The following is a 9,525-nucleotide window of genomic DNA, read 5'->3' as shown; positions in this document are numbered from 1 at the left end:
ACTTTAGGTGATGCAAAAGGTGTACAAACTGTTTATTTACGTTTGTAAATCTGTTTTTTAAAGTATAATAAAAAATATTATAACAGGATAGTGTTTCAGAATGGAAAATATCACCTCTGTGTCAGTATGACCTATTGTAACTCTAGCCAGCTATTATCAGGGTGTGCCCGTTCTGTTTACCACAAACAAATGTGTACGACTATGAGATACGCTGGAGTATTTTATGTTTTATGATGGTAGATACTTGCAATATGTGCTTGCCATGCCACACTGTGCCTCTACAAGCTTCTCTGTGATCAGTAGGCAACAGAAGTTATGAAAGTGTCTGATAACCAATAGTCTTGTCTGAAGAAACGAGAGAGAAGATGCAGTGGTCCTGTGAACATCAAAGGGCTGAGAAGAACCCAGACGAGTCCATTGTTCCTGTAGAGGGAGGCTGAGATGGGGCTGGCGTGTGAGATGATGAAAGAAGAAGAGAATGCCTGGAGAAGGATGGACTAGACATTTAAAATACATGTTTCTTCATTTCAGTAAACAAATGTGAAACGGTATTAAATGACCTGTGGAATTACTCTGGACTTTGAAGCTTTCTTTGTGAGGCTGATATCACAACGCCAGTGAAACTGAGGTGATGTTTGTCTGCTATGGATACATGTTAATGATGTTTTAGAAATTACATGGGATGAAAGAGTTCATTTGTTCTCAGGTTTCATTTGACTGCACTAAATATTCTCTGATCTTGCTGTGGTTGTCTCGCTGAGATACTCACCTGTTCTCATGAGTCCTCACTGACTCTGGTGTGATACCTGTTCACCTGTTCATGATGATGATGATGGTGGTGATGATGATGTACTAGGTAATAGTACAGATAGGCCAGAAATCAAGATACCCTTGAGTCAGACGACTACAAAACTACAGGTGTTTTGAAAGTTAAACTTTTACCAAGAAGCACAAATAACCATAGATAGACATACAATTAAAAAACAATGACGAGTGCTATCTGCAGAGTCAGTGCTCTTTTAAGAACTCAACAAACAGGTGAGTCTTCAGTCTACGCTTGAAGATAGCAATAGATTCTACAGTCCAAGCAGCTAATAGAAGATCGCTCCACCATCTTGGAGCCAGGACGGAGAATAGTCTGGAGTGGAGTTTCGAGTCGAGCCAAGCTTGAGATTCTGAGTGCTCGCTGTATAGATCGGCTTTTGACCATGGACATCATGTAGAGAGAGGCCAGTCCATTTTTGACTTTGTAAACAAGCATCAAGGTTTTATATCTGATGCGTGCCGCTACTGGAAGCCAGTGAAGAGAGCGTAGCAGAGGAGTCACATGTGAGAACTTGGGTAGATTGAAGACCAGTCGTGCTGCAGCATTCTGAATTAGTTGTAGAGGTCTGATGACCCGTAGAGGAAGACCTGCAAGTAGGGAATTGCAGTAGTCCAGCTTAGAAATTACTAGAGACTGCACAAGCACTTGAGTAGCTTCCTGTGAAAGGAAGGGTCGTATTCTCCGTATGTTGCAGAGGAGAAATTTGTAGGATCTGGTCAGCTTTGAAACATGCGTTGAGAAGGACAACTCGTTGTCCGTTACACCCAGTCTTCGAGTTTCTGATGGTGTTAACAAGGTGTTCTCAAAGGAAACTGTGAGGTTGTTGTGTGGGGTTGGGGTTCCTGGAATGTACAGAAGCTCAGTTTTGCTAGGGTTGAGCTTCAAGTGGTGAGCAGTCATCCATGAAGCAATATCTTCCAAGCAACGCCGAGATACGCCCAGAAACCTGGGTGTCAGAATGAGGGAAGGAAATAGTTAGCTGGGTGTCATCAGCATAGCAATGATGAAAGAAGCCATGAGACAAAATAATGTCACCAAGGGAACGAGTATATAAAGAGAAGAGAAGAGAAGAGGGCCTAGGACCGAGCCTTGGGGGACTCTAGTGAAGAGTTTACATGGATTGGATGTGTATCCTCTCCATGGTACCTAATAGGAACGGTCTTCTAGATATGACTGGAACCATTTCCAAGCAGAGCCAGTCACACTGAGGCTAGAAAGAACAGAGAGGAGGTGGTTGACCGTGTCAAATGCTGCAGAAAGATCTAGAAGAATTAAAACTGATGATAGCTTGTTAGCCTTGGCAGCATGGAGCTTCTCGGTCACTGCTTTGAGGGCAGTTTCTGTTGAGTGTGCCCGTTTGAAGCCAGACTGATTAGGATCATGGAGTTGGTTCTGGGTGAGGAAGAGAGATAATTGGTCATAGACCGATTGTTCCAGAGTTTTTGATAGAAAAGAAAGAAGTGATACCAGTCTGTAGTTGTTTATGTCAGAGGTGTCAAGTGTTGCTTTTTTCAGGATTGGTACCACCCCATGCCATCTTGAACACGGTAGGTACATGACCCGAAACTAAGGAGTTGTTGATGATTGCTGAGATGAATGGAAGGAGTTCTCTTGACATATTCTGGAAAAGAGTGGAAGGAATTGGATCCAGTGGGCATGTAGTAGGATTGCTGGAAGTCAGAAGTTGATGTATCTTGTCTGAGGAGAGAGGGGAGAAAGAAGCCAAGGCCATGATTATGATAATGATGACAATGGTGATGGTGATGATGATGTTGGTGGTGGTCATAATCATGATGTGATAAATGTGATGTGATAAAATTGTTTACCTAGTATAGATGTAATTTATTGCTAACATTTTTAAAACCCCAGTCATTGTTTAGGTTCAAACCTAATGTGATGGACTATGGATGAAACAATTACATTTATATCACTGTCCAATTATTTAGACTCTGCAATGTAAATCAAATTATGCTGAGCTGCATAATTAAACACTGTTATATTAAAATTGTCACGCTACGGTCCCCGAACCCTTCCTTTGGGGCGTGTGTTAACGTTGTCTGCGTCTATTCGTCTGCGTCAGTGTCTCTCTGTGGGTGCGGGTGCGTCTTGTCATTATCCGTCTCACCTGTGGCTCGTCTCGTCGTCATGTGGGGTTGATGTGGTCTGTCTATTTAATGTGCGTTCGCGCAGTGTCTTGTGCTCGTCGTTGTCTAAAGTCTACACGTTTCAGTGTGAGTGTTCCATGTTTTACGTGCGCTGTATTGCGCAATAGTTGGAGTCAATAAACGTGACGTTTGCTAAAGCAAGGATCTGTGTCTCGTCCTTCGCCTCGCACCCAGCGTCACAGAACGACGAGCCGTCTGAGACACCCAAGTATGCCAGGCTACGTGACCCGACCAAAGAAGGGCAAGAAGCCCAGCAAGCAACATCACGCCTCTTCCCCTGCCCACCACCGCAAGACCACAGTGACCCCTGAGATGATGCAGCAGGACCCTGTCTGTGCGCTCATGCTGCGTCAGGCTCAGGCGTCCTCCACCGCGGAGATGGCGGTGTATTTCCGTGAGACCGCGGAACGAATGTGGCGAGAGCGACACCCCTCGCCTTCCCGGGACCTCTCACCTCTATGGGTAGGTGCCGTGGAGATATGCGCCACCGAGAAAACCCCGGAAGGCGAGTTCTCAGAAGAGGGCTCGGAAGGCGAGGATGAGGAAGAGGAAGGCGAAGAGGAAGACCAGGCTCCCTCGGTTTGTTCCGCCCCCGCCATATACTACGGTGAGGGTGAAGAGGGAGAAGACGCCTACCCTCCGTCGATATGCGACGCCTCCACTGTGAACTATGGTGAGGAAGAGGAGGTGGATTACCCTCCGTCGGTTTGCGACGCCTCCACCGTTAACTACGGTGGTGAGGAGGAGGAGTACGAAGACGATTACCCTCCGTCGGAGTACTCCGCATCGGCTGTAGGCTACGGTGAGGAGGAGGGGGAGTACGAAGATTACCCTCCGTCGGAGTACTCCGCACCTGCCGTAGGTTACGGTGAGGAAGAGGAGGAGTACGAAGAGGAAGATCGTCCTCCGTCCGTGCACTCAGGCGTCTCAGAGTGCACGGACAGCGAACTCTACTCAGAGGACGAGGGCAGTCTGCCCCCCTCTGAGTGTTCTGCTGGGACTGTGAAGGGGAGGTGGACCCCGTCTTCAGATCGCTCCGGAGGAGAGAGGATGGACTGCTCCCGGGGTGGCAGCCCGGAGCAGCCCATGAGTTGGAGCCGGGACAGCGAGGCGACCGAGATGGAGGTGGAAGAGCCCACGGTCGACTCCAGAGGACGGTCGCGGAGCGAGACGGGCGTACCATACGGCCAGCTGGGGGGAGAGTCCGCCCGCCGCGCTGCACCCGGCGCGTCCGCCCGCCGCGCTGCACCCGGCGCAGTAAAGCCTGGAGGAGGACCGTTCGCTGCAGCACCTGCAGCTCCCGATCTCTCTCCCCTTATCGCTCTACTCCTGGCGCGTAGTCTGGCGCCTGTTTCGTGTGTGTCTGTCCCAGTGTTCGTGAGTCTGCCCGTATGTGTACCGAACCCCTTTTTCCCGTTTGTTCCTCTGTGTGTAAGTGTTCCTGTTTGTGTGTTTGTGTCCGTCCCGTTAAACGTGTCTAACGTGTTTTCCCCGGTCTTCCCAGGGAGGGTGTTCTAAGCTGTTGGTGGCAGACTCTCCACCGAGGGCGGTCATCTCCCAGACGCAGGACTGGGTGCTTCGGATCCGCCCATCGACGTGGGTTCGGGGCACTCGGTCCTGTTGGCACCCCGGGACGGGTAGTGCCCTTGGTGGGGGCGTCTGTCACGCTACGGTCCCCGAACCCTTCCTTTGGGGCGTGTGTTAACGTTGTCTGCGTCTATTCGTCTGCGTCAGTGTCTCTCTGTGGGTGCGGGTGCGTCTTGTCATTATCCGTCTCACCTGTGGCTCGTCTCGTCGTCACGTGGGGTTGATGTGGTCTGTCTATTTAATGTGCGTTCGCGCAGTGTCTTGTGCTCGTCGTTGTCTAAAGTCTACACGTTTCAGTGTGAGTGTTCCATGTTTTACGTGCGCTGTATTGCGCAATAGTTGGAGTCAATAAACGTGATGTTTGCTAAAGCAAGGATCTGTGTCTCGTCCTTCGCCTCGCACCCAGCGTCACAAAAATATGCCTTTCATCTGAGAGATTACATCTGAGAGAGTGCTGTCATTTAAACATAAGCTGTTAAAACAGGGCAGCCATGTTTGGTATTTGGGAATATTGTTACTTAATAACAGAATTATATTTTATATTTTCTTATTTTGATTTTAATTGTAAAATATTTTCCCAATGATATATTGCTGTAAATCAAACATTCTGTATATTCTGTTACCCTGCTTGTGCACTGTCCTGATTCTCTATTGTCCTGCTACAGCACTGTCCTGATTCTTCAGGCAGGTGAATGGGTTCATGGAAACTGCCACGGTGCCCAGATTTTAGTCCTCTTGCTCAAATGAGTTGTTCTGGAGTGTCTGAATCAGAACAGTGTGGTGTGATCAGCCAATGAGGCAAGTGCCTCAATATACAGGAATGTTAAAACACGCTGAGCCAGAATCAGATGACACGAACACCTGCATCACAACTGTGAAGCACTTTTAGATGGAGATGTGGGACAAAGCGTGATGTGTTTTAATGCCACTTGGAAACACATGACATGACGTTCTTGCAGCACTGAACGTTTCTCTGAAATACAGCTCATCTCCCTTCTGTGAGGGGACTGATGTAATACGGGGATAATGTATTCAGTAATGCATTCATGTTCCACCGTGGTGTCCTCCAGGTGCCCAGAGCTGACGAGGCCAGGGCCATCTGAACAGGAGGCCTGACTACACACTTCTCTGGACCAGCGCTTGAAGGAACGGAGAACCTTTGTGCAACGCTAAAGGCATTGTGTTTGTAAATAAGTATGACATAGTTGTGTCCCCCCTTCTGTGATTGGTCAGCTGGAACACCAGTTTGATGGAATTTGGAGACAACTTGAAAGTGCATTCATTTTATTGAAAAAGATTCCACACCTCGGTGCCTTGCCCTTAAGAAAGGGAATTTCAGTACATACAAGTATATAATGCAGACCCTAACAACAAACCACTGCTCTGCTCCTTCTGTACACGTCTAACTATATATATATATATATATATATATATATATATATATATATATATATATATATATATATATATATATATATATATATATATATATATATATGGAAAAAGAGGGAGGGGGGGGGGAGATGAGAAACAACTCAATAAATTGAATTGTTTGTTTTAGAGTCTGTCAGACAGTGTTGTAAATGTTTCCCAGTTTGACAATAAAATATGTAACAATATATACTATTTACATTTTGTCTTCACAATGTGTTATTTTCCAAAATAAAAAAAAATTGTCTTGATTAAATTTTTCAGTTTGACCTATTTGTACAACAAAGAAGAGAACGGGCAGAACCAGATGGAAAACCACACATCTCTTCCCACGTGTCTCTTCCCACGTGTCTCTTCTCACGTGTCTCTTCCCTCGTGTTTCTTCCCACGTGTCTCTTCTCACGTGTCTCTTCCCACGTGTCTCTTCTCACGTGTCTCTTCTCACGTGTCTCTTCCCACGTGTCTCTTCTCACGTGTCTCTTCCCCTGTGGCTGTGTCAGTGTCTTGCCTCTCCTGTCCACATGTATCTCTGGTCCCCAGGTTCTCGGGGACAGAAGTGCTGATGTGGTTTTATTTACTGTGTGATTATCACTCCGCAGTGAGTACAGCTCTGAACCCAGGGCCCGTGTTGAGGAGTATCAAACAAATGATCCATGATGCTTATCTGTTTTCAGCCCGATGCAGAATAAGACAACACTAAGCTCCGGGTGTCACAGAGCTGAGGAGAACCTACAGACATGAAGGACTCATGAACGTGATGCTGAACCCTCTGCTTTCGCTTGGAGCTTTAAGACCAGTATCTGTACTGTGACGCACCACTGCGCTGAATCAAATCCTGATAGGTTAATGCTAACCACGTGTTCAAATCAAATACAACATTAGGAGCCTTCATGGAATGGTCATGTCTACAGTGTGATTACAGCAGTGAATTAATGCCATGGTTCCCTAGCCTACACCATGGCTGTCTGAACACAGCGTAAAACACACATTCCTGTCTTTCAACACATTTAATACATAAATACATCATTTCATGTCATGATGTCATGTCAGATACTGTCTATCTTGCCACTCTGAGACTCTATGTTGGAGAGCAGATGATTCATCTCCCTTCAGACACACCAGACACACTTCCTCCAGAAAGCAAACAAATCCAGCAAAAAAAATGTTTCTTAGTCTAGACTCTGAAGAGGATGAACTGAACACCAGAGAAGCAGAAGGTTCATGACTTTAAGCTGAATTACGCTCGGATACTCCAGCAGGAATCCACTTCCCAGAAGAGCAGGGGATACAGAAACGCTGGAGAAACGTCTGAACCTGCCGACCTGCTTCAACAGTGTCCACGCATCTCAAAAATACAGAATGAGAAACCAAGCAATATGAATTGAGTGTATGCCTCCTTATTTACTAACCAAGATAGTAGCACTGATGGAGGGTTATCCCTCCATTCACATCGACCAGTCATACACCCTGATGAACGCCCACAGGTAGTCAGGTCACAGAGTGATGGTGTGTGGTAGTTTTGTGTGTGTGTGGTAGTTCTGTGTGTGTGTGTGTAGTAGTTCTGTGTGTGTGTGGTAGTTTGGTGTGTGTGTGTGTGGTAGTTCTGTGTGTGTGGTAGTTCTGTGTGTGGTAGTTCTCTGTGTTTGGTAGTTCTGTGTGTGTGTGGTAGTTCTGTGTGTGTGTGTGGTAGTTCGGTGTGTGGTAGTTCTGTGTGTGTTTGGTAGTTCTCTGTGTGTGTGTAGTAGTTCTGTGTGTGTGTGTGTGTGTGTGGTAGTTCGGTGTGTGTGGTAGTTCTGTGTGTGGTAGTTCTGTGTGTGTGTGGTAGTTCTGTGTGTGTGTGTGGTAGTTCTGTGTGTGGTAGTTCTGTGTGTGTTTGGTAGTTCTGTGTATGGTAGTTCTGTGTGTGTGTGTGGTAGTTCTGTGTGTGGTAGTTCTGTGTGTGTGGTAGTTCTGTGTGTGGTAGTTCTGTGTGTGTGTGGTAGATCTGTGTGTGTGGTAGTTCTGTGTGCCGTGTTTGGTCTCTGTGTGTGGTAGTTCTGTGTGTGTGGTAGTTCTGTGTGACGTGTTTGGTCTGTGTGTGGTAGTTCTGTGTGCCGTGTTTGGTCTGTGTGTGTGGTAGTTCTGTGTGTGTGTGGTAGTTCTGTGTGTGTGGTAGTTCTGTGTGCCGTGTTTGGTCTATGCATTATGCAGCTGCTACAGCAGTTTAACACACACAGATGAGAATCTGAACACACAGATCCACTCACCAAAGCTACAGATCCATCCTTAGATATTTCTGTTTTTGTGTTTGTATAAATCCTAAACATTTTCATAAAACAACAAGTTTTTCAAAGCTAGCACACTCCATAAAAGGACTGTAGTTAAGTGGCACACTGCTTTGAGGTTCGTCCTCTCCTGGATAATGGCCTGTCTGTAAGTGACAGTTATGAGGTTTCTCCTGGATAATGGCCTCTACCTGGATTAACAGGTGTGAGGTTTATCTTGGACAACAGCCTCTATCTGAAATAACAAATGTGTCCTGGATAACTGCCTCTATCTGGAGTGACAGGTGTGAGGTTTATCTTGGACAACAGCCTCTATCTGAAATAACAAGTGTGTCCTGGATAACTGCCTCTACCTGGATTAACAGGTGTGAGGTTTATCTTGGACAACAGCCTCTATCTGAAATAACAAATGTGTCCTGGATAACTGCCTCTATCTGGAGTGACAGGTGTGAGGTGTGTCCTTGATCAACTGTAGTGACAGGTATGAGATTTATCTTGGATAATAGCCTCGACCTTAAGTGACGGGTACACTGGAAGTTACTCTTTTTACCTCCAGAGTGATATTACCCATGATCCACGACCCATGATATTACCCTGGATGGGTAATAAGTAACAAAATAACCATTAAGTGTGAAACAGACAATTATATAAATGATATAAATGAACTAACAAAAATATCTTGCAGTAATTTGGAGAAATTGTTGAGTGGTTTTGATGTGGAAGGTGTTTACTGGAGCTACGCCCTTCTCCTCCACGTCTACGTCATGTGACTACTAATAACCTGTGAAGCAAAACAAGCAGATATGTTCCACATGGTTGGTGTGTCCTGGTGGTTTAGGGTGGAGTATGAAACAGGGCGGCTGTGACGGGGGGGGGGGGGGGGGGGGGGGGGTTGGGGGGGGGGGTCACACACACTCCAGATATATCTCAGAAATCAAAAGACCTGCAGACCCAGCAACTGTACAGAGCCCATATACAGCAACAGAAAGGTGAAATGCTGATTTCAGACATCAGAAGGTAGTCAAGCTAAAAAAAACATCTTGATAACTTCATTTAAATATGTATGCATTTATGAATATGTATTTCTTAACTGAGTCACTGGATGTTAGCTGTTGAGGCAAAAATAATTAATGTTTTCTGTTATTGTCATTTTTAAAAAGTGTTTAACTTGTGGTTGTCGGCTTGTACTTAACTCATAACATAAACAGAATACCTTTAAATATTTGTCCATTTAAATATTTGTTCATTTTTG

The 9,525-nt window shown here is 45.8% G+C and overlaps 1 protein-coding gene across 3 annotated transcripts in view; it reads right to left on the bottom strand.

The window, feature by feature from the left end:
* Positions 1-9,182: 9,182 nt before the first annotated feature.
* The window catches only part of gabrg2 (gamma-aminobutyric acid type A receptor subunit gamma2), a 48,621-nt gene continuing 48,278 nt past the window's right edge, over positions 9,183-9,525 (bottom strand). For all 3 annotated transcript variants that reach the window (XM_076986958.1, XM_076986957.1, XM_076986959.1), the window contains one exon: positions 9,183-9,525. This exon is cut by the window's right edge and continues 1,308 nt beyond it. The gene's annotated coding sequence lies outside the window, so the exon portion shown is untranslated.

The sequence above is a fragment of the Brachyhypopomus gauderio genome, unplaced genomic scaffold, assembly GCF_052324685.1.
Source record: "Brachyhypopomus gauderio isolate BG-103 unplaced genomic scaffold, BGAUD_0.2 sc50, whole genome shotgun sequence".
NCBI lineage: Eukaryota > Metazoa > Chordata > Actinopteri > Gymnotiformes > Hypopomidae > Brachyhypopomus > Brachyhypopomus gauderio.
Note: the sequence above shows the minus strand (reverse complement) of the source record. Positions and strands in the feature narration are given on the sequence as shown.